Genomic DNA, 23133 nt, shown 5'->3' with positions numbered 1-23133 from the left:
ATTATGAAAATCAAATGAATACCCAGGTTAATTTTATTATATTCCACATATTCAGATGCCATTCTGTTGGTATGATAGGAAGTAGGTTTCTTCATACGAAGTTGTTGGGTGGATGAATAATCAGGACGTGTGTGTTGTCTGTGGTTGTATGACAGTACCACTGAAGTGTTGAGGTGTGGGTTGAAATAAGTGTTCGGCCTTGGGCCGTTACTCTTCTCTATTTTTACAAATGATTTGCCACTGGCCTTACACAACGCAGAATGACTATGTACGCTGAGATTCCACACTCTTCATGTCATCACCCAAAGCCAGTGACCTCACTGAGTCAGTACCTGAATGGATGATTAATAATAAACTGGTCTTATATAGATCTAAAACTAAAAGCAAGACCCTTAGCTGGAGTTCTTTATAAGGGGTGTGACCATTGATCAAGTTGAGGAAGCTAAACTCCTAGGTATAACATTGGATGGTCAATTATCATGGTCAAGTCATATTGACAAAGTTGTAGTGTTGATGGGAAGGGGTATGTCTGTTATAAAAAGATCTGCGTTTATGGCACAAAAAACAACTGTACTTGTTGAGGCTCTGGTCTTGTCCCATCTTGATTACTGTCCTGGAATATGGTCAAGTGCAGCAAAGAAAGACCTAATAAAGCTGCAGCTGGTTCAGAACAGAGCAGCACGCCCTTAACTGCACATACAGAACTAACATCAACAACATGCATACCAGTCTTTCCTGGTTGACGATTGACAAGAGATTAACTGCTTCTCTTCTAGTTTTTATGAGAAGTATTACTATAATGAAAATTACAGATTGTCTGTATAATCAATTAACATTCATCTCAGACACCCATATATACCCCACAAGACATGCCACCAGGGGTCTGTTCACAGTCCTCAATTTCAAAACGAATTTGCGGCAATGCACAGTATTATACAGAGCCATGATCTCATGGAACTCCCTTCCATCTCCAATTGCTCAAGCAAACAGCTTTAAAAAAAGATGGCGGGGACCGTGAGGGGACACACACAAACGCACACACAGACACACTCTAACACACACAATCTTTTTGTTGTCGTTGTATTGTTTGCATATTGTTGTATTTTGTGTGACAGTCCTTGTCTATCAGTGTTTTTTTGTGGACCCCAGGAAGAATAGCATGCTGCTTCGGCAAAAGCTAATAGGGAGCCTAATAAACCAAACACCAGGGCCAGGAGTTATTCCTGACCATACCACCTGATCAAGAACATTTAGGGCACAGAGTTTATCCTGGTCAGGTCACAAGGTCAGGAAAAACTCCTGGCCACATAGGGATCCTGATTAAACGACGAGGTCTCTTTTCTGATCTGGGTACTGTTTTAATAGTCACCATCCATAACAAATTACAGCTTGCTAACAATTTGGCATGTGATGCAGATTGTTTTCACCCTGAATAATGAGTTCTGCACGGCCTGCCATTAATTTGAACCATCAACAGTTTTGCTGGGGCTTTGCTGTAGTCAGCCAATAGTCTGTGTTGGGGCTTCTTTTTCCCTGACACAACATATTGGGTGGAATTGGCCTCCCTCCCATATTTTATCCTCCCCTTCTTTTGGTAACAAATGGCATTACTTTAACCTATTGTTATTCAAATGACTGTTGCTACCCATCCTCAGCTAAGTACAGTATATGAAGGATTATAATGGTGCTGCTTCTAGCAAGAAGGAGGTTTCGAGTTAATATGTCTGTGTTCACAATCATAGTCGGAACGCTCCAAAGAAAGTTTATGGCCTATTCAATAGTTTCACAGTTTTGATAATGTTTATAGAAAGTAACTGATTCATTGGTAACTATTAGCAGTGACAGGCTTTTATGGACAGCATCTCTGCGTTCACTTCAATTGGAAAAGTGTCCATGCTGATGAACGCTGTTTATAAAAGATAATGGTGTTGAATTACATTTTAATTCTGATGTGATGTGTTTGGCATAACTTTAACAGTGCTACAAAAATAGCGGAAGCATTTAGAATATCTTTCGCATATGGAACAACACACACACGCACACACACCCACACACACACACACACACACACACACACACACACACACACACACACACACACACACACACACACACACGTCATCATGATGATTAAAGTGAACTGTAACCTGCTGATCTGCAGGTTACTCTACCCATCAGCAGCCCTCCTTGCAATGGCCACTTGACCTCTCTTCCACTCCAGGAACTGCCCCGGTCTAAATGAGGACAGGAGATTGGAGAAGGTCTTGGACATTGCTCTTCTCGTTACTGTGTATCGCTTTAACCGAAACGGACACCACCTTATTTGCACATGCTGGCTGGTCTAGACAAACACATTTCGAGCTTATTTTTCATCGATTAGGGCCATGTACAGTGTGATCCAGCTCAGCGCTCGGTGGCTGGCTGGCTGGCTGCAGGTCTGCCTGTCTCATCAGCCAAGACAGTTTACCAGAATGCCCCCCTCCTGATGCGTGCCGGTTGTAGCTGCTGCCAGGCCTGAGCACTGAGCAGGGAATATCACCACAGACAGTATCACAGCAAGGCTGGGGCTGAACGGACATGATGGCTACTATACTGAGTGGGGGTATTTGAGCTCCTGTAACTGATATGGAATAGCGAACACCTAAGAATTCTACAGCACAACCCCCACTCCAGTGCACATGAATCAGATTGAACCAGGAATCAAAATGTACAGAGCAGTGGAACTAAACATCTCCACAACCACATCAGCGTGACCTGTCCTCTTTGACCTTCTGACCCCCTCCATTTGATTGTGAATGCCTTCTGTGCAGCAGGCAAGGCCAGGACTGTGCTCTTTGCTTCTTCTCCCTCTGAACGCTTGGACAATGTTGGGCCAGCGCTTGGACAATGTTGTAAGGAGGCGTGGGCAGCTGGATGCTGCCTTGTAATTAGAGCATGTGTATTGATGCGATATCACCCCGTTCACTCTTCTTAATGCCGATAAGGACAGTAGGAAATGAGACTTGTGTAATTTGAAGGGGGAAAGATAAGGGGGAGAGGTATATCTGTGGCTAGGTCCATTAAGCACCCTTTGAATGTCTTATCACTCAGCGAGAATTCTAATATTTAATTTTTCATGGTGGCGATAGCCCTTTCCACTCACAGCCCCTGTCATCCCGTATATGGTTTGAAAATGTAAGATTTTGTCATTGATAAGTGCCTTGGAACCCAGTGGCTGTACAGTAATGTGCTATACATGACGTCAGAGCTCAGGTTCTCTGGTTCACAGCGCTGTATGGATTTTGACTAGTGCAGCACGGTATACAGAAACGTATGTACTTTTCCGATACAAAAATAAATGGTTCGGTAGTACATTTATGTTACTTTCAGTACTTCTGTCAAATGTGTCTCGTGTGATTGAGAGGATCAAGTCTATTTATCAGCGCAGGCCCTTTATAGCACGTGCATGCTATAAAGGGCCTGCAAAGTGCATGCTCCACCTACTCATTCACTGCTAGAGCTGTCTGGGTTACATTGTTAACTTCTGTGAAGAATGAGTGGGGAGCTAACTCACTTGAATAATGCAACACAGCATGTAGAAATGTTGAAACTGTTCATTACTGTTCACAAAACAATGTCCGTAACGGCTAGAACACTTTTACAATGCAAGACGATACTGGTAGATTCCAGCTTTAATTGTAGGCTAACTTTCATTGCTAGCTTACTGCAGAATTCACTACCCTCGTACTTTGTTTGTGATAATATGCAAACCATAACACAAAATATGCTGATTTCAAAGCTGATTGTCACCAAAAACGTTATTAATCCACGTTGTCTCTCTTGCCACCAAAAACTCATTCACTTTTTTATCTCCCTTGCCTCCCGTCTGGTTTCCACTCGATTACATAGCCACAAAGTCAGACTCCACAGCCACATTCTGCCTCGCAAATGATTACTTTCTTAAAGAGACAGCGCACACTTTTATAAAATAATTGATGGCTTCTTCTATGCATATGTTGTTGATCAGTGCAATAAAATAATGTCTCCTAGCAGTTGCCAATAAAATGTGTCCTAAATGGAAGGGATTGTTTGTCACCTGTAGCCACATAAAATCACACTCCTATATATAATAATATGCATTCACCTATATTGTGAACAGACCTAGGCTACATCTTGATTTACCCAGTTTATCAATAGAGATTTACCTTTCAAGTAAAGTATTACCATTATGTTGTTTTGTAGTTAGATTGGTTAAAAACAAAGTCAAATTGATTGTATAATTTATTCATTATTTCATACATGTCTGTCTCTAAAAAAACGGACGTAAAAAATGGCAAATGTAATGATATTGAACTCGATAGATTCCCAACGATTGAACAGAGCAAGAGCTGAGTTTATCTTTCTGGATCAAGTGCCATTCTGTGACAATGGCTAATTTCCTTGAGTCAATAAAGTGCATTGAAATTAGTTTAGACCTGTGTACAGTTTGGAGAGGTCTAGCCAACTTGACACAACTGTGGGAGGCGTTGGAGTCAACATGGGCCAGCATCACTGTGGAATGCTTTCGACACCTTTTTAAAGTCCACGCCCCAATGATTTGAGGCTGTTCTGGGGGAAAAAGTGGGAGGGGGGAGTGCAACTCAATATTAGGAAGGTGTTCTTAATGTTTTGTACTCTCAGTGTATAGTTTTTCTGTTAGAAACATTTCAATTTGGCCCTGTCCATATACCGGTATGCCAATTTCCATGAGTGTAAGGGGTTAATGTGTGTGTCTGCGTGTGTGGGTGTTTCTGCCCGTGTGTTTTCCTAGTTACAGTGGATCTGACATTAGGTTGAAAGTCTCATCGTACTTCAGAAGCGTCAATAGTTAGCCTTGTTCTGGAGCTTTCATTTACCCTGGCTCTTTTTATATAATTAAAGCTGTTCAAACAATGATTGGATGTGAACTAATGGCATTTGCCCTCAGATAATGTATGACACTGGGAAATGTTTTCTTTATTTAATGAGAAGGGTTGCCGAGGCAAGGCATAGCTATTTGATTCCACGTGGGTAGCTCTTCTCTAGTCACACACAGGCAGTAATGGGATATGGGTAAAGCAGCCAGACAGACTAACTATCGTAATATGTATTGACTTGCATTTCATATGGTAATAATTATGGCAATACCTTTTGATGTTCATTGACCTGACAGTAATAGTTTACATGAATGAAAATGGCATGGCTGTGTTTGGAATAAAAGTGGCTCATAATAAAAACAACAATATTTTTGGTAAAATGCTGAGATCATTTTTCTTCGATTAGAACAGCTCTCTTGCCATGTCATCGATGCGCGTGTGTGTGTGCTTGTTCTTGTGTCTGGCTGTCTGCGAGAGGGGGACGTTTTTGTGGGCGGAGGACAGAGTCATGTTGCACATTTTGCATTTCTCTGGAGGTAAGGCTTTGCACCGCCGCGATTTAACTTTAAAACTCACTCAATTCTCCCTCCACCGCGAATCCCATTCTACTGGGCCAGCAATACGCTCCCGTATCAAAGGTGAAAACTAATCTGGTCAGTGAAATTCCCCCTCGCTCATTCAGACACTGTGTGGCAGCCTGCCTGCCTTGCAAATGTCATAATGAGACCCAAACATGTAAATGGCTGCAGGATGAGATGGAGCGGTCACTTAGGCCTAAATGGCTGCAGATAGCAGAGCATTCAGTGTGTGAAATGGGATTGGACGGCGTTGTCATGCAATACATAATCAAAAAATGGAAGAGAAGATTGCAGAATAAAGGAGGGAGGGGTGGGAAATGGGAATACATAAGGGGTCAGAACTTGAGGCAGACATTGGTTTCTCAGAGATAGTTATACCTCACTCACACACACGTGCACACATTCACACACACTGTAAACACGCACACTGTAAATACACACAGACATACTGCACGTATGGAAATGCAATAGGACACATTCAAGCAAAGGAAAAGCTCTTTCTCTTTCCCTCCTCTCTTATAGACCTATCAAGTTGTCTATTGCTGCCACACATCATCGTAGGCCCAGTTATGGTCTGGCCCTGATGGCGATTCAGCAGTATCTAGTCTGTGGTATTGTTAAACAGCATTGCAGAGGGTTGTCTTTGGCAAGTCCTTCATCTGCACCAGCCAAATTTATTCTGAAGTGCTTTGGAAACAATGTGGTTTTTATGTTAATCGTAATAGTAATCAGGGCTCTGACATTACACTGCTTTTTATGGGTGGCGGCACTCTGATGCCATTGGAGGGCTCTATTGGTTCAGGAGACAGCGAAAACAAATGTTGGACAGGAACAGATGTGAGGAAGTCTATCTGGTGAGCTTTGCGATTGCACTAGCAGTAAGAGTTGTTAAACGGACACTTCACCACTTTTTAACATCATATTCATTATTTCCAGCAACATACCAGTGTCTACTAATGTAATAATGCCCTCCCCCTGGCTGAAAATCACTTATTTTAATTTTGATATAATTACCCCCAATGACATCATAGGGAGCGATTTTTCTTAGGACCTTTTCTTCTTTTCTTTTTCACTGCAGAACATAGAAATGCGCTGTTATCAAATGTACTGGTATGGTGCTGGGCATAGTGCGTGTGCATATGCATGCACATGCACACATACATTCATGCATGCACGTGTGTGTATGTGTTTATGCTCTTAGAAAAGCACTGCATTGTTCAAGTAGACCTTTAGATGTTATAATAGTCTGGCAGGATATTTAACAAATGAATGTGTGTTCTATGTAGGTTGAGAGCCCTAGCTCAGTTAAGTTTGGAAGTCAGTAAGTAGCCCTTAGCCACCCCCTCCCCGTTTCCCCATTCCATATATGTATTTCTATTGACACATTCAGATTAGTGGAATAAGCATGATACATAAAGAAGTCTCATTTCATCCGGTATCTAGTCATTTGAAAGTTATTACCTCCTTCAGACTTTGTTCAGGTTGTTTCATTTGTTCATTTATACATCGAGTTCCATGCCTTCATAATCCCTTAGTTGTCATCAATGTTCAGTAACATTTATGTAATGCTGAACAGTGAATGGGCTGTGCCGCACATATGCAGGCACACACACACACTGAACACACACGGGATCAAGGTCACTCCGCAGAGCATTTAGTGTAGCTTGAAGTCTATTAGGAAAAGACACTGCAGTAACTAGTGATATAATTCAGATAAACAGCTAATGTTACCCCATTTTAATCTAAGGCAGAGGAAGAGACTCTGGGGACGTGATGTTAACCGTATCCTCCGATGTGTAAGTAGATAAATAAAGCACAAATTATACACACGACCCTTAAATAACGATGTTTGTCTGGAGGGACTTTCCACTGTATACCAAATGGGATTCATTATCTCATAATGAACCTTAATATGATGGGGTTGTATTTGATTGAACTTGATTTCATTACTCTTAAACAGTGTGCTTATGTGCATGCCTCTGTCAACATTAAGTGGTAGTGAGTGAAGATGAGCGTGCTCCTGCCTTATTCCTTCTCCAAGCTTATCAGAGCATTCAACTAGCAGCCAGGGGGCCTCAGTGAAATGTTTTATAGAGTCGTTTGACGCACCCGTGCAACACACAGTGATGTCATTTTGAAATTGTGACTGACCAGCTCAAATTGGTCTTCTGTAGCATTTTTTTTTTTTCATTGGATAAAAGTAAAGACTCAGAACTACAAAATGGCATATCACACACTGCAATTGAGAAATTCTGCTTTGAAAGTTGATCCTTTTAGCGAAACACTTTTGAGAAAAGGGCTTTGAAAGTTGTGGTACCTACTGGAGTGCTCTCCTTTGTCTACACCCATTCAGCATGGTTCACACCCTCAAAAACCAGCCCCACCCATCTCTAAGGATTCACATGTGAGGTCATGTGCTAAACAGTGAGTAGTGTAAAGATTAAAAGACTAAAAGTGGTAGTAGCCTACAATAAGGAACATTTACAGGTAAACATGGTGTCCAGATAAGTTTAGACACACTTGTCTAAATTGATGAGTCATGTGAAAATGTTATAACCCCCAGCCACATTCAGTGGTGGAAAAAGTACTACATTGTCAGAGTTAAAGTATAATGTCAAATTCCGTATATTAAACCAGACGGCACAATTCTTTTTTCCTTTTATTAGCGTTAGCCAGGGGCACACCCCAACATAATCTACAAAGTATTTGACTTTAGTGAGTCGGCCAGATCAGAGGCAGTAGGGATGTTCTCTTGATAAGTGTGGGAATTGGACAATTTCTGTCAAAATGTAAGTACTTTTGGGTGTCAAGGAAAATGTATTGAGTAAAAAGTATCATGAACATAGTGAAGTTAAAGTAGCCAAAAATATAAAATAGTAAAGTAATGTACAGATATCACAAAACAATTTTAGTACTTCCAAGTAATTTTACACCGCTGCCCAAATGCCTCCACACCAGTACATTAGCATACCGTTACATATGCACTTATCACATGTATGGAATACTAAGTTAAGGTCAATCAACTGGAGATGAAACCTGAGTGAGGTGCACATGTACAGTACATAAAGATATTTATGTGATGGACACTTGATATTGTTGTGGTATGTCACAAAATCATGTTACAACCACACCTCAATATTTTGCTAAGTGGATGGCCTCTACAGAAGGTGTAAATGGTACAGCCAGATGGTTACTTGCATAGTAGCAATATCAGAAATAGGCAGTGTCAATATAAATAACATACACAATATCAGTGATAGAGGTAGTTCTATGCATACAATTAGGGGTAAAGTGGCCGAGCAGCAGGATACATTTTTTAAATTTATTTTTATAGTAGCAGCAACATGTGTGTTAGGAGGGAGTCATGTGAATAGAGGCACTGCAGATAGTGCTGATGACTGGTCCATCCAAACCAGGGAATCTATATTCCGAGAGCCTGTTTCTGTCCTGCCCTTGACTTTGGTGCAGGACATGTGACGTCCATACCCTCTTTGCCGCAAAACTCCCTGAGCTTGTCAAATATAGTTTGTCTAGCTGTGTCCAGTCCAGGTGGTGCTTTCACAGGCAGACCATCTATGGGAAGAAGGATGCGCAGCACCTGAAACCTGGTCCCGACAGTCCGATAACGCCTTGGCGACAACACAAGGCTCCAGAGCATTGAAGCTGTAAAACAGGGAACAAAAAACTGACATTACAACCCTGCACAACATCAATTCACCTCCCAAGTTTAGATAAATCATTTTCATTGTATGAGGTTATTCTTATCTGAAGTGCTGGTACTGCTTGATCTGTGGCAGTGGCCTGAAGTAGAGTCAGGTGTAGTTGCCAGCCATAGCTTTCCACCAGCACCGTACCATCCTCCAGTCCAACCAGCTGTGGGATGTTGACCCATCAGTGCTGTCCTTCACAACACCTGCAATCTCAAAGTGTTGACTCTGGTCTTTCTGAAGCGCTGCTTAAAATGAGGCAGAAGCACCAGTCGGGCAAACTTGTGATCAGGAAGTGAAGGTACAGATTGTGGTGGAGCTTGTGCATACCAGAGCACAAACTTGTTCTTGTTTTGGCCACTGCAGTTATCACAATTCAGGTCCACACGTGTTTTCCCATGTAGCTGATGCCTTTGCTTGCGCCAGCTCTCCTTTTGATGACTGTATGACTTGTGGATTAGAGTCATGCATGTTCTGATTGATGCTGAAAGAGATATTCCATATACAAACATTTTAGCATTATTATACAATAGATGTGAAATGGCATTCTGAGATATTCCCTGTATGAACTGTGTGTAGTGATGTTAGCTACTGTAGCTAGCCAGCCAGCTAATGTCAGCTGTCTAGCTAACAGCAAGCATTAACTAGCAATACACACCAATTATCATAGCTAGCTAAAGTTAACCAATAGGTTCAATGTTAGCTAGCTAACATTAGGCTATAACTAGCAATGTGAAATGGCATTCTGAGAGAACTAACGTTACACACAGTTCATACGCAAGTTAATGTTAGTTAGCCAGCCACCTAACCTCAGCTGACGTTAGCTAGCTAACAGCAAACTTTAATTTGGGGTCTTTTGTTTAGACATGTCACGTTAACTAACTAAAATATGAAATATAATACCAATCCATAGAGTAACGTTACTAGCAATATAAACCGATTGTCATAGCAAGCTAAAGTTAGGTTCATTGTTAGTTAGCAAGCCAGCCATCGAACTCCAGCTGGCTAGCTAACAGCAAGCTTTAACTTACAATGAAAACAACTTTCTGCCAAAATTAGAAACGCATAATATCTGAATGCGTTGCTAGATTCTTACCTGTATACATGGATGAAAGCTTCACAGCAGACTGCAACCACTTTTATAAGACACACTGTTTCCGTTTAGTTTGCACAGCTTGTTTGACTGGTTGTGTTCCACTGATTTCAAAAATGATTTCAAAACTTCAGTCAGCACTGCATGGCACGATCGTCGTCACAACTTGTTCCCACTGACCTTCAAATCAAATCAAATTTTATTTGTCACATACACATGGTTAGCAGATGTTAATGCGAGTGTAGCGAAATGCTTGTGCTTCTAGTTCCGACAATGCAATAATAACCAACAAGTAATCTAACCTAACAATTCCACAACTACTACCTTATACACACAAGTGTAAAGGGATAAAGAATATGTACATAAAGATATATGAATGAGTGATGGTACAGAACGGCATACAGAACGACCTTTGTCGATAGCGCCTGATAAATTCAGGGCAGCAATGTTACTGAGAGAAGTAGCAACATATTTGCAGTTGTCCATGGCTAAAGTTATATATTTTCAAAAGAACTATGTAGGCATTACAAGCAGCTCATTTTACAGACACAAGTTGCAACACCGCAGACCAATCCAAACTCATCTCTCGGCATGTCCAGCCCACTCATTATCTCAGCCAATCATGGCTAGCGGGAAGGTTGCTGTCTTTCACTGCTAAACCAACTATGCTCGTAATTTAACAATTGTATTCGTATTTACAGATTACATACAAGTTTGATATTAAGGCACATGAAAGTTCACATGTTCGAGAAGGCATTTCTGCCAAAAAACGCATGTTGATTAAAAACAAATGTACGTTCAAAAGGCTCTCCTGTGAAGTCGTGACTTGCGACATGCGCCTAGTTTCGTGAATGGGTCACATATTTAATAGCTCCCTGTGTGTTTATGCTTGAGACTCGCCGTTTATTGTAATGGCTGCAGCTCTAAATCCTCTTTCGGACTGATATAGTTTCCCTTTTGTCTACACATGGGAGGATCCGGGACAAGGACCAGGCTGTAAAAGTGGGCATAGGGGGTAAAATGTGCCACAAATAATGTGACCAAACATGGGTCAAAATGTTTCTTATATCTCTCAGATATAGGACAGACACTTCAAAACCGTATTCCTTATGATTCAGTTTTTGTGTTTTTGTGTTAACAAATGTGTTATTCAATGTGTTTCTATGGGTAATAGCAGTAAAGGCAAAATTCAATGTTCAAAATTCATTTTCTTTTTTATATATATATATTTTTATACCTACAGGGGTCCTAAAATTCTATATCAAATGGATAAATTATCAATTTTATGACCATCTTTAAACAATTCCATATGTTAGCTTAGTAGATATTGCAATCTAAGGGCTTAGACCTACAGGGGTTAATGAATGTTGCATGTCTAGGGAGTTTGACTAGCCTGCTCCCCTGAGTGTTATTGGGTGGCTGTAGATGGGCTTGATTTGTACACTCTCCAATTCGGTTCCAGCACGGCAGCTCAAGGATGATAAAGCATGGTGCTGGATGGAGTCAGGAGCCCTCAGGCAGTTCACCAAGGGATTTTAATGTGTGTGTGTGTGTGTGTGTGTGTGTGTGTGTGTGTGTGTGTGTGTGTGTGTGTGTGTGTGTGTGTGTGTGTGTGTGTGTGTGTGTGTGTGTTCTCGTTTTTGAGATCGTATTAGGACCTCAACTTATATAAACACCTTCCATATTAGGACCTTTGACCAAGTTAGGTCCAAAACCATGGTCTCAACTAGGGAAACCATTGGAATAGCCTGCAAATAGCATGCTAATATGCCTGGTTTGAAAATCACACAAAACTGTCAGGGTCCTAAGAAGGGGGTATTTTTGTAAGCCACCTGGTGGTAACATACCATACTGCAGCGTATCAAAACAAATCAAATCAAATGTTCTTGTCACACACACACACACACACAGTCTTGTATTTGTAACCATTTTAGGACACATTGTAGTAATATCTAACAAGTAATCTAGCAATTCAACACCAACCGTTCCAGAACTACCTAATACACACAAATCAAGTAAAGGGATGGAATAGAATATATACATATAAATATATGGATGAGTAATGACCGAGCGGCATAGGCAAGATGCCATATATGGTATAACATACCGTATATAAAGACACATGGTTAGCAGATGTTATTGTGGCGAATGCTGTAAATCAGTCAGTTCTTAACGTAAAGACTTGAAACTCAGGATTCTGTAAAAGCCTACCCCAATGAGGATATGTGTTTATTTTCAGCTTCCTGTGACAACCGGAAGTGCCTTGAATTGGGGTCATAGGGGCTGTTTCAAAGGGTTAAAAAGGTCACATCTTTCTAAAATGTCATGTGTGTGATTAGGCAACCCTCATGAACCGGTACATATTATAAAAACAGATTTTTATCCGGTTTTTTTGGCTCTTTTTGGAGGACTTACAAGTTCCACCTAGGTAGTGCTATGTATCCATGTATAGTCTGAATTTAATATATTTCCAGATTATGGTTGGGGGCCATATACAGAGCCACATATGTGAAGAGCAGCTGTCTCTGACGTTTTGGGGAACGATATTGACATCCAGAAAGGTCTTAGCACAAGGCCCAAAACGAAGCCTGACCTAAATGTGAGGTGCTTTTGGGTGACAGCGGCAGAACCGTTGAGGCTAGAAGCACAATTCAATCACAGGAACCTTCCCAAGGTCCTCCCGATCTGTGCAAGCCTAACCTTGACAGTGTGGAATTAACCCTTAACAGTGAAAACAGGGTGTTTTCTTCTAACAGTTTACATTGACATCTCTCCCCATAGGAATACATTGCCTGCTGCCCTAAATTCAACCTGATGCCTATGTGGGTTATGATTGCCATCTCAAGCTGTCTTCAATGACAATCCATCAGGCCACTATGAGGATTACCTGTGTTGAGTTTAAGCTTCCTAGAGCAACCGGAAGTGGTTAAATTACCCTAAAAGTGGTTTTGATATACCCAACCTGCAGTTTGTATAAACACTGAGTTCAACCCTCTGTAAATCAGTCAGTTCTTAACGTAAAGACTTGAAACTCAGGATTCTGTAAAAGCCTACCCCAATGAGGATATGTGTTTATTTTCAGCTTCCTGTGACAACCGGAAGTGCCTTGAATTGGGGTCATAGGGGCTGTTTCAAAGGGTTAAAAAGGTCACATCTTTCTAAAATGTCATGTGTGTGATTAGGCAACCCTCATGAACCGGTACATATTATAAAAACAGATTTTTATCCGGTTTTTTTTGGCTCTTTTTGGAGGACTTACAAGTTCCACCTAGGTAGTGCTATGTATCCATGTATAGTCTGAATTTAATATATTTCCAGATTATGGTTGGGGGCCATATACAGAGCCACATATGTGAAGAGCAGCTGTCTCTGACGTTTTTGGGGAACGATATTGACATCCAGAAAGGTCTTAGCACAAGGCCCAAAACGAAGCCTGACCTAAATGTGAGGTGCTTTTGGGTGACAGCGGCAGAACCGTTGAGGCTAGAAGCACAATTCAATCACAGGAACCTTCCCAAGGTCCTCCCGATCTGTGCAAGCCTAACCTTGACAGTGTGGAATTAACCCTTAACAGTGAAAACAGGGTGTTTTCTTCTAACAGTTTACATTGACATCTCTCCCCATAGGAATACATTGCCTGCTGCCCTAAATTCAACCTGATGCCTATGTGGGTTATGATTGCCATCTCAAGCTGTCTTCAATGACAATCCATCAGGCCACTATGAGGATTACCTGTGTTGAGTTTAAGCTTCCTAGAGCAACCGGAAGTGGTTAAATTACCCTAAAGTGGTTTTGATATACCCAACCTGCAGTTTGTATAACACTGAGTTCAACCCTCTGTAAATCAGTCAGTTCTTAACGTAAGACTTGAAACTCAGGATTCTGTAAAAGCCTACCCCAATGAGGATATGTGTTTATTTTCAGCTTCCTGTGACAACCGGAAGTGCCTTGAATTGGGGTCATGGGCTGTTTCAAAGGGTTAAAAAGGTCACATCTTTCTAAAATGTCATGTGTGTGATTAGGCAACCCTCATGAACCGGTACATATTATAAAAACAGATTTTTATCCGGTTTTTTTGGCTCTTTTTGGAGGACTTACAAGTTCCACCTAGGTAGTGCTATGTATCCATGTATAGTCTGAATTTAATAATTTCCAGATTTGGTTGGGGGCCATATACAGAGCCACATATGTGAAGAGCAGCTGTCTCTGACGTTTTGGGGAACGATATTGACATCCAGAAAGGTCTTAGCACAAGGCCCAAAACGAAGCCTGACCTAAATGTGAGTGCTTTTGGGTGACAGCGGCAGAACCGTTGAGGCTAGAAGCACAATTCAATCACAGGAACCTTCCCAAGGTCCTCCCGATCTGTGCAAGCCTAACCTTGACAGTGTGGAATTAACCCTTAACAGTGAAAACAGGGTGTTTTCTTCTAACAGTTTACATTGACATCTCTCCCCATAGGAATACATTGCCTGCTGCCCTAAATTCAACCTGATGCTTGTGGGTTATGATTGCCATCTCAAGCTGTCTTCATGACAATCCATCAGGCCACTATGAGGATTACCTGTGTTGAGTTTAAGCTTCCTAGAGCAACCGGAAGTGGTTAAATTACCCTAAAAGTGGTTTTGATATACCCAACCTGCAGTTTGTATAAACACTGAGTTCAACCCTCTGTAATCATCAGTTCTTAACGTAAAGACTTGAAACTCAGATTCTGTAAAAGCCTACCCCAATGGATATGTGTTTATTTTCAGCTTCCTGTGACAACCGGAAGTGCCTTGAATTGGGGTCATAGGGGCTGTTTCAAAGGGTTAAAAAGGTCACATCTTTCTAAAATGTCATGTGTGTGATTAGGCAACCCTCATGAACCGGTACATATTAAAAAACAGATTTTTATCCGTTTTTTTTGGCTCTTTTTGGAGGACTTACAAGTTCACCTAGGTAGTCTATGTATCCATGTATAGTCTGAATTTAATATATTTCCAGATTATGGTTGGGGGCCATATACAGAGCCACATATGTGAAGAGCAGCTGTCTCGACGTTTTTGGGGAACGATATTGACATCCAGAAAGGTCTTAGCACAAGGCCCAAAACGAAGCCTGACCTAAATGTGAGGTGCTTTTGGGTGACAGCGGCAGAACCGTTGAGGCTAGAAGCACAATTCAATCACAGGAACCTTCCCAAGGTCCTCCCGATCTGTGCAAGCCTAACCTTGACAGTGTGGAATTAACCCTTAACAGTGAAAACAGGGTGTTTTCTTCTAACAGTTTACATTGACATCTCTCCCAAGGAATACATTGCCTGCTGCCCTAAATTCAACCTGATGCCTATGTGGGTTATGATGCCATCTCAAGCTGTCTTCAATGACAATCCATCAGGCCACTATGAGGATTACCTGTGTTGAGTTTAAGCTTCCTAGAGCAACCGGAAGTGGTTAAATTACCCTAAAAGTGGTTTTGATATACCCAACCTGCAGTTGTATAAACACTGAGTTCAACCCTCTGTAAATCAGTCAGTTCTTAACGTAAAGACTTGAAACTCAGGATTCTGTAAAAGCCTACCCCAATGAGGATATGTGTTTATTTTCAGCTTCCTGTGACAACCGGAAGTGCCTTGAATTGGGGTCATAGGGGCTGTTTCAAAGGGTTAAAAAGGTCACATCTTTCTAAAATGTCATGTGTGTGATTAGGCAACCCTCATGAACCGGTACATATTATAAAAACAGATTTTTATCCGTTTTTTTTGGCTCTTTTTGGAGGACTTACAAGTTCCACCTAGGTAGTGCTAGTATCCATGTATAGTCTGAATTTAATATTTTCCAGATTATGGTTGGGGGCCATATACAGAGCCACATATGTGAAGAGCAGCTGTCTCTGACGTTTTTGGGGAACGATATTGACATCCAGAAAGGTCTTGCACAAGGCCCAAAACGAAGCCTGACCTAAATGTGAGGTGCTTTTGGGTGACAGCGGCAGAACCGTTGAGGCTAGAAGCACATTCAATCACAGGAACCTTCCCAAGGTCCTCCCGATCTGTGCAAGCCTAACCTTGACAGTGTGGAATTAACCCTTACCAGTGAAAACAGGGTGTTTTCTTCTAACAGTTTACATTGACATCTCTCCCCATAGGAAATCATTGCCTGCTGCCCTAAATTCAACCTGATGCCTATGGTGGTTATGATTGCCATCTCAAGCTGTCTTCAATGACAATCCATCAGGCCACTATGAGGATTACCTGTGTTGAGTTTAAGCTTCCTAGAGCAACCGGAAGTGGTTAAATTACCCTAAAAGTGGTTTTGATATACCCAACCTGCAGTTGTATAAACACTGAGTTCAACCCTCTGTAAATCAGTCAGTTCTTAACGTAAAGACTTGAAACTCAGGATTCTGTAAAAGCCTACCCCAATGAGGATATGTGTTTATTTTCAGCTTCCTGTGACAACCGGAAGTGCCTTGAATTGGGGTCATAGGGGCTGTTTCAAAGGGTTAAAAAGGTCACATCTTTCTAAAATGTCATGTGTGTGATTAGGCAACCCTCATGAACCGGTACATATTATAAAAACAGATTTTTATCCGGTTTTTTTGGCTCTTTTTGGAGGACTTACAAGTTCCACCTAGGTAGTGCTATGTATCCATGTATAGTCTGAATTTAATATATTTCCAGATTATGGTTGGGGGCCATATACAGAGCCACATATGTGAAGAGCAGCTGTCTCTGACGTTTTTGGGGAACGATATTGACATCCAGAAAGGTCTTAGCACAAGGCCCAAAACGAAGCCTGACCTAAATGTGAGGTGCTTTTGGGTGACACGGCAGAACCGTTGAGGCTAGAAGCACAATTCAATCACAGGAACCTTCCCAAGGTCCTCCCGATCTGTGCAAGCCTAACCTTGACAGTGTGGAATTAACCCTTAACAGTGAAAACGGGGTGTTTCTTCTAACAGTTTACATTGACATCTCTCCCCATAGGAATACATTGCCTGCTGCCCTAAATTCAACCTGATGCCTATGTGGGTATGATTGCCATCTCAAGCTGTCTTCAATGACAATCCATCAGGCCACTATGAGGATTACCTGTGTTGAGTTTAAGCTTCCTAGAGCAACCGGAAGTGGTTAAATTACCCTAAAAGTGGTTTTGATATACCCAACCTGCAGTTTGTATAAACACTGAGTTCAACCCTCTGTAAATCAGTCAGTTCTTAACGTAAAGACTTGAAACTCAGGATTCTGTAAAAGCCTACCCCAATGAGGATATGTGTTTATTTTCAGCTTCCTGTGACAACCGGAAGTGCCTTGAATTGGGGTCATAGGGCTGTTTCAAAGGGTTAAAAAGGTCACATCTTTCTAAAATGTCATGTGTGTGATTAGGCAACCCTCATGAACCGGTACATATTATAAAAACAGATTTTTATCCGGTTTTTTTGGCTCTTTTTGAGGACTTACAAGTTCCACCTAGGTAGTGCTATGTATCCATGTATAGTCTGAATTTAATATATTTCCAGATTATGGTTGGGGGCCATATACAGAGCCACATATGTGAAGAGCAGCTGTCTCTGACGTTTTTGGGGAACGATATTGACATCCAGAAAGGTCTTAGCACAAGGCCCAAAACGAAGCCTGACCTAAATGTAGGTGCTTTTGGGTGACAGCGGCAGAACCGTTGAGGCTAGAAGCACAATTCAATCACAGGAACCTTCCCAAGGTCCTCCCGATCTGTGCAAGCCTAACCTTGACAGTGTGGAATTAACCTTAACAGTGAAAACAGGGTTTTTCTTCTAACAGTTACATTGACATCTCTCCCCATAGGAATACATTGCCTGCTGCCCTAAATTCAACCTGATGCCTATGTGGGTTATGATTGCCATCTCAAGCTGTCTTCAATGACAATCCATCAGGCCACTATGAGGTTACCTGTGTTGAGTTTAAGCTTCCTAGAGCAACTGGAAGTGGTTAAATTACCCTAAAAGTGGTTTTGATATACCCAACCTGCAGTTTGTATAAACACTGAGTTCAACCCTCTGTAAATCAGTCAGTTCTTAACGTAAAGATTGAAACTCAGGATTCTGTAAAAGCCTACCCCAATGAGGATATGTGTTTATTTTCAGCTTCCTGTGACAACCAGAGTGCCTTGAATTGGGGTCATAGGGGCTGTTTCAAAGGGTTAAAAAGGTCACATCTTTCTAAAATGTCATGTGGTGATTAGGCAACCCTCATGAACTGGTACATATTATAAAAACAGATTTTTATCCGGTTTTTTTGGCCCTTTTTGGAACGTTTACAAATTCTATCTAACTAAGGGTATTCGTACATTTTCTAGTCTTCAAAGCTATTGAGGGGATTTGTCTAGGGGGTCATAGCTTAAACATGTCTATGGCAATGAGGGGAGATGCGTATGTTGAGTCTCGAGCTAATCAGACCATTGATATAAGAACCTTGCCCTGGACACTTGTAACTTAACTGGGTGGCACAACGTGGCACTCCCGACATCATACTTGAATACTGAGCCAATAGCAGCATCTATATTTAGAAATGGCCTTAGGCCCCATAAAGTTCATAAACGAGATGGGCGTGGCCACCCTACCTTCATACTTGAGGCTTTAGCCAACCGCAAAATATATATACAGTACCAGTCAAATGTTTGGACACACATACTCATTCAAGGGATTCTATATTTTTACTATTTTCTACATTGTAGATAATATTGTAGACATCAAAACTATGAAATAACACATATGGAATCACATAGTAACCAAAAAAGGTGTTAAAAAACAATAAAAAATATATTGAGATTTGACATTATTTTAAGTAAACACCCTTTGCCTTGATGACAGCTTCGCACACTCTTGCACTCTCTTCGCACACTCTTGACAGCTTCATAAGGTAGTCACCTGGAATGCATTTCAATTAACAGGTGTGCCTTGTTAAAAGTACATTTGTGGAATTTCTTTCTTTCTTAATGCGTTTGAGCCAATCAGTTGTGTTGTGACAAGGTAGGGGTGGTATACAGAAGATAGCTCTATTTGGTAAAATACCAAGTCCCTATTATGGCAAGAACAGCGCAAGTAAGCAAAGACAAACGACAGTCCATCATTACTTAAAGACATGAAGGTCAGTCAATGAGGAAAATGTCAATAACTTTTTAAAGTTTCTTCAAGTGCAGTCACAAAAACCATCAAGCGCTATAATTAAACTGGCTCTCATGAGGACCGCCACAGGAAAGGAAGAACCAGAGTTACCTCTGCTGCAGAGGATGAGTTCATTAGAGTTACCAGCCTCAGATTGCAGCCCAAATAAATGCTTCCCAGAGTTCAAGTAACATCAACTGTTCAGAGGAGAATGCGTGAATCAGGCCTTCATGGCCGAATTGCTGCAAAGAACCACTACTAAAGGACACCAAAAATAAGAAGAGACTTGTTTGGCCCAAGAAACTCTAGCAATGGACATTAGACCGTGGAAATCTTCCTTTGGTCTGATGAGTCCAAATTTGAAATGTTTGGGTCCAACTGTGTCTTTGTGAGACGCAGAGCAGGTAAACGGATTATCTATGCATGTGTGGTTCCCACCGTGAAGCATGGAGAAGGAGGTGTGGTGTGCTTTGCTGGTGGACACTGTCAGAGATTTATTTAGAATTCAAGGCACACTTAACCAGCATGGCTACCACAGCATTCTGCAGCGATACACCGTCTGCGCTTAGTGGGGATATCATTTATTTTTCAAAAGGACAATGACCCAAAACTCACCTCCAGGCTGTGTAAGGGCTATTTACCAAGGAGAGTGATGGAGTGCTGCATCAGATGACCTGGCCTCCACAATCAGCCGACCTCAACCCAATTGAGATGGTTTGGGATGAGTTGGACCGTAGAGTGAAGGAAAAGCAACCAACAAGTACTCAGCATATGTGAAACTCCTTCAAGACTGCTGAAAAGCATTCCAGGTGAAGCTGGGTGAGAGAATGCCAAGAGTGTGCAAAGCTGTCATCAAGGCAAAGGGTTTAAAGAATCTCAAATATAAAATATATTTTGAGTGTTTTAACACTTTTTGGTTACAACATGATTCCATATGTATTATTCTCAGTTTTGTGCACTATTATTCTACAATGTAGAAATAGTAAAAATAAAGAAAAACCCTTAAATGAGTTTGTGTGTCCAAACTTTGACTGGTACTGTATATTAGAGTTGGCTTTAGGCACTTAAAGTCACAGATCTAGGATCAGTTGACCTCCACTCAATGTTAACATGAGCCACTAATATCTTACTTCAGTATTGTCTATAGCAGTTTCTTCATTAAGACTTATATTTGGCCTTAATATACACTGCTCAAAAAAATATAGGGAACACTTAAACAACACAATGTAACTCCAAGTCAATCACACTTCTGTGAAATCAAACTGTCCACTTAGGAAGCAACACTGATTGACAATAAATTTCACATGCTGTTGTGCAAATGGAATAGACAACATGTGGAAATTATAGGCAATTAGCAAAGACACCCCCAATAAAGGAGTGGTTCTGCTGGTGGTGACCACAGACCACTTCTCAGTTCCTATGCTTCCTGGGTGATGTTTTGTTCACTTTTGAATGCTGGCGGTGCTTTCACTCTAGTGGTAGCATGAGACGGAGTCTACAACCCACACAAGTGGCTCAGGTAGTGCAGCTCATCCAGGATGGCACATCAATGCGAGCTGTGGCAAGGAGGTTTGCTGTGTCTGTCAGCGTAGTGTCCAGAGCATGGAGGCGCTACCAGGAGACAGGCCAGTACATCAGGAGACGTGGAGGAGGCCTAGGAGGGCAACAACCCAGCAGCAGGACCGCTACCTCCGCCTTTGTGCAAGGAGGAGTAGGAGGAGCACTGCCAGAGCCCTGCAAAATGACCTCCAGCAGGCCACAAATGTGCATGTGTCTGCTCAAACGGTCAGAAACAGACTCCATGAGGGTGGTATGAGGGCCCGACGTCCACAGGTGGGGGTTGTGCTTAGAGCCCAACACCGTGCAGGACGTTTGGCATTTGCCAGAGAACACCAAGATTGGCAAATTTCCACTGGCGCCCAGTGCTCTTCACAGATGAAAGCAGGTTCACACTGAGCACATGTGACAGACGTGACAGAGTCTGGAGACGCCGTGGAGAACGTTCTGCTGCCTGCAACATCCTCCAGCATGACCGGTTTGGCGGTGGGTCAGTCATGGTGGTGGGGTGGCATTTCTTTGGGGGGCCGCACAGCCCTCAATGTGCTCGCCAGAGGTAGCCTGACTGCCATTAGGTACCGAGATGAGATCCTCAGACCCCTGTGAGAACATATGCTGGTGCTGTTGGCCCTGGGTTCCTCCTAATGCAAGACAATGCTAGACCTCATGTGGCTGGAGTGTGTCAGCAGTTCCTGCAGAGGAAGGCATTGATGCTATGGATGGCCCGCCCGTTCCCCAGACCTGAATCCAATTGAGCACATCTGGGACATCATGTCTCGCTCCATCCACCAACGCCACACTGCACCACAGACTGTCCAGGAGTTGGCGGATGCTTTAGTCCAGGTCTGGGAGGAGATCCCTCAGGAGACCATCCGCCACCTCATCAGGAGCATGCCCAGGCGTTGTAGGAAGGTCATACAGGCACGTGGAGGCCACACACACTACTGAGCTTCATTTTGACTTGTTTTAAGGACATTACATCAAAGTTGGATCAGCCTGTATTGTGGTTTTCCACTTTAATTTTGAGTGTGACTCCAAATCCAGACCTCCATGGGTTGATAAATTTGATTTCCATTGACCATTTTTGTGTGATTTTGTTGTCATCACATTTAACTATGTAAAGAAAAAGGTATTTAAGAATATTTCATTCATTCAGATCTAGGATGTGTTATTTAGTGTTCCCTTTATTTTTTTGAGCAGTGTATATAGACTTTGTGGTTGTGGGTGGATGTCAACTGCTGGCTGGAATTCTCACTCAACTGTACCACTAATATGAACCTGTTCTACAGACTCTTGTAGACTACTATGCACTGAAAAACAGTTAATATGTTACAAATCAAAGCTTAACATTGAAATATGTGATTTCAAATGATTAAGTTAAATTCAGATAGGCATGTTATGTGCTCTCTAACACAAACATAAATGTGTTTTGCTGTAGACCTTTTAACGATCTAGTTGACCTCCACAGAATGTGCACATTAGCCACTAATATCTGACTTCAGTACTGTCTATAGCTGTTTGTTCATTAATACTTATGTGGCCTTATATACAGCATATGACCTGGTAAAGGAGAGGGGATGGGAGCAGAGAAGGGGATGGGAGGCTGCTCAATGATTGGCTGTAGTGTAGGGCGTGTCATACAATGTATCAAAATTTCAACTGCTGGCTGGAATTCTCACTCAACTGTACCACTAATATGAACCTGTTCTACAGACTCTTGTAGACTACTATGCACTGAAAAACAGTTAATATGTTACAAATCAAAGCTTAACATTGAAATATGTGATTTCAAATGATTAAGTTAAATTCAGATAGGCATGTTATGTGCTCTCTAACACAAACATAAAATGTGTTGTTGTTGTAGACCTTTTAACAGATCTAGTTGACCTCCACAGATGTGCACATTAGCCACTAATATCTACTTCAGTATAGTTTATAGAGGTGTATATGTCTGTCTGTGTCTTTCAGTTTCTATTTAGACTACATCAAATATGAAGAAGCTGTGCAGCCACACCATGTTCAACATGTTACCTAATTAGCTAGCTAGCTGACAATCTGGTTTACCTGTAGCATATAAACATTTGTTGGCACAGAAAGAAAGGGGATACGAAAAATGATTGATCAAATTCCTCCTGACACTATCTGACTGGGTTAATAACTTAATATTAAGTTAATATGGACCCATTGGTGTTTTTTTA

The 23133-nt window shown here is 41.7% G+C and overlaps 1 protein-coding gene and 1 long non-coding RNA gene across 2 annotated transcripts in view; one reads left to right on the top strand and one right to left on the bottom strand.

Annotated features, from left to right (window-relative positions):
- The window catches only part of LOC120046488 (adhesion G protein-coupled receptor A3-like), a 321556-nt gene that overhangs the window by 211219 nt on the left and 87204 nt on the right, over positions 1-23133 (top strand). The window lies entirely within an intron of this gene.
- LOC120046490 lies at positions 8102-10484 on the bottom strand. Its single transcript, XR_005476816.1, has 2 exons — positions 10256-10484; positions 8102-9643 (listed from the first exon to the last, which is right to left on the bottom strand). It is a non-coding gene; the product is annotated as an uncharacterized LOC120046490 (long non-coding RNA).

The sequence above is a fragment of the Salvelinus namaycush genome, chromosome 4, assembly GCF_016432855.1.
Source record: "Salvelinus namaycush isolate Seneca chromosome 4, SaNama_1.0, whole genome shotgun sequence".
NCBI classification, from domain to species: domain Eukaryota; kingdom Metazoa; phylum Chordata; class Actinopteri; order Salmoniformes; family Salmonidae; genus Salvelinus; species Salvelinus namaycush.
The sequence above is the reverse complement of the archived record's forward strand: the minus strand, read 5'-3'. Positions and strand labels throughout refer to the sequence as shown.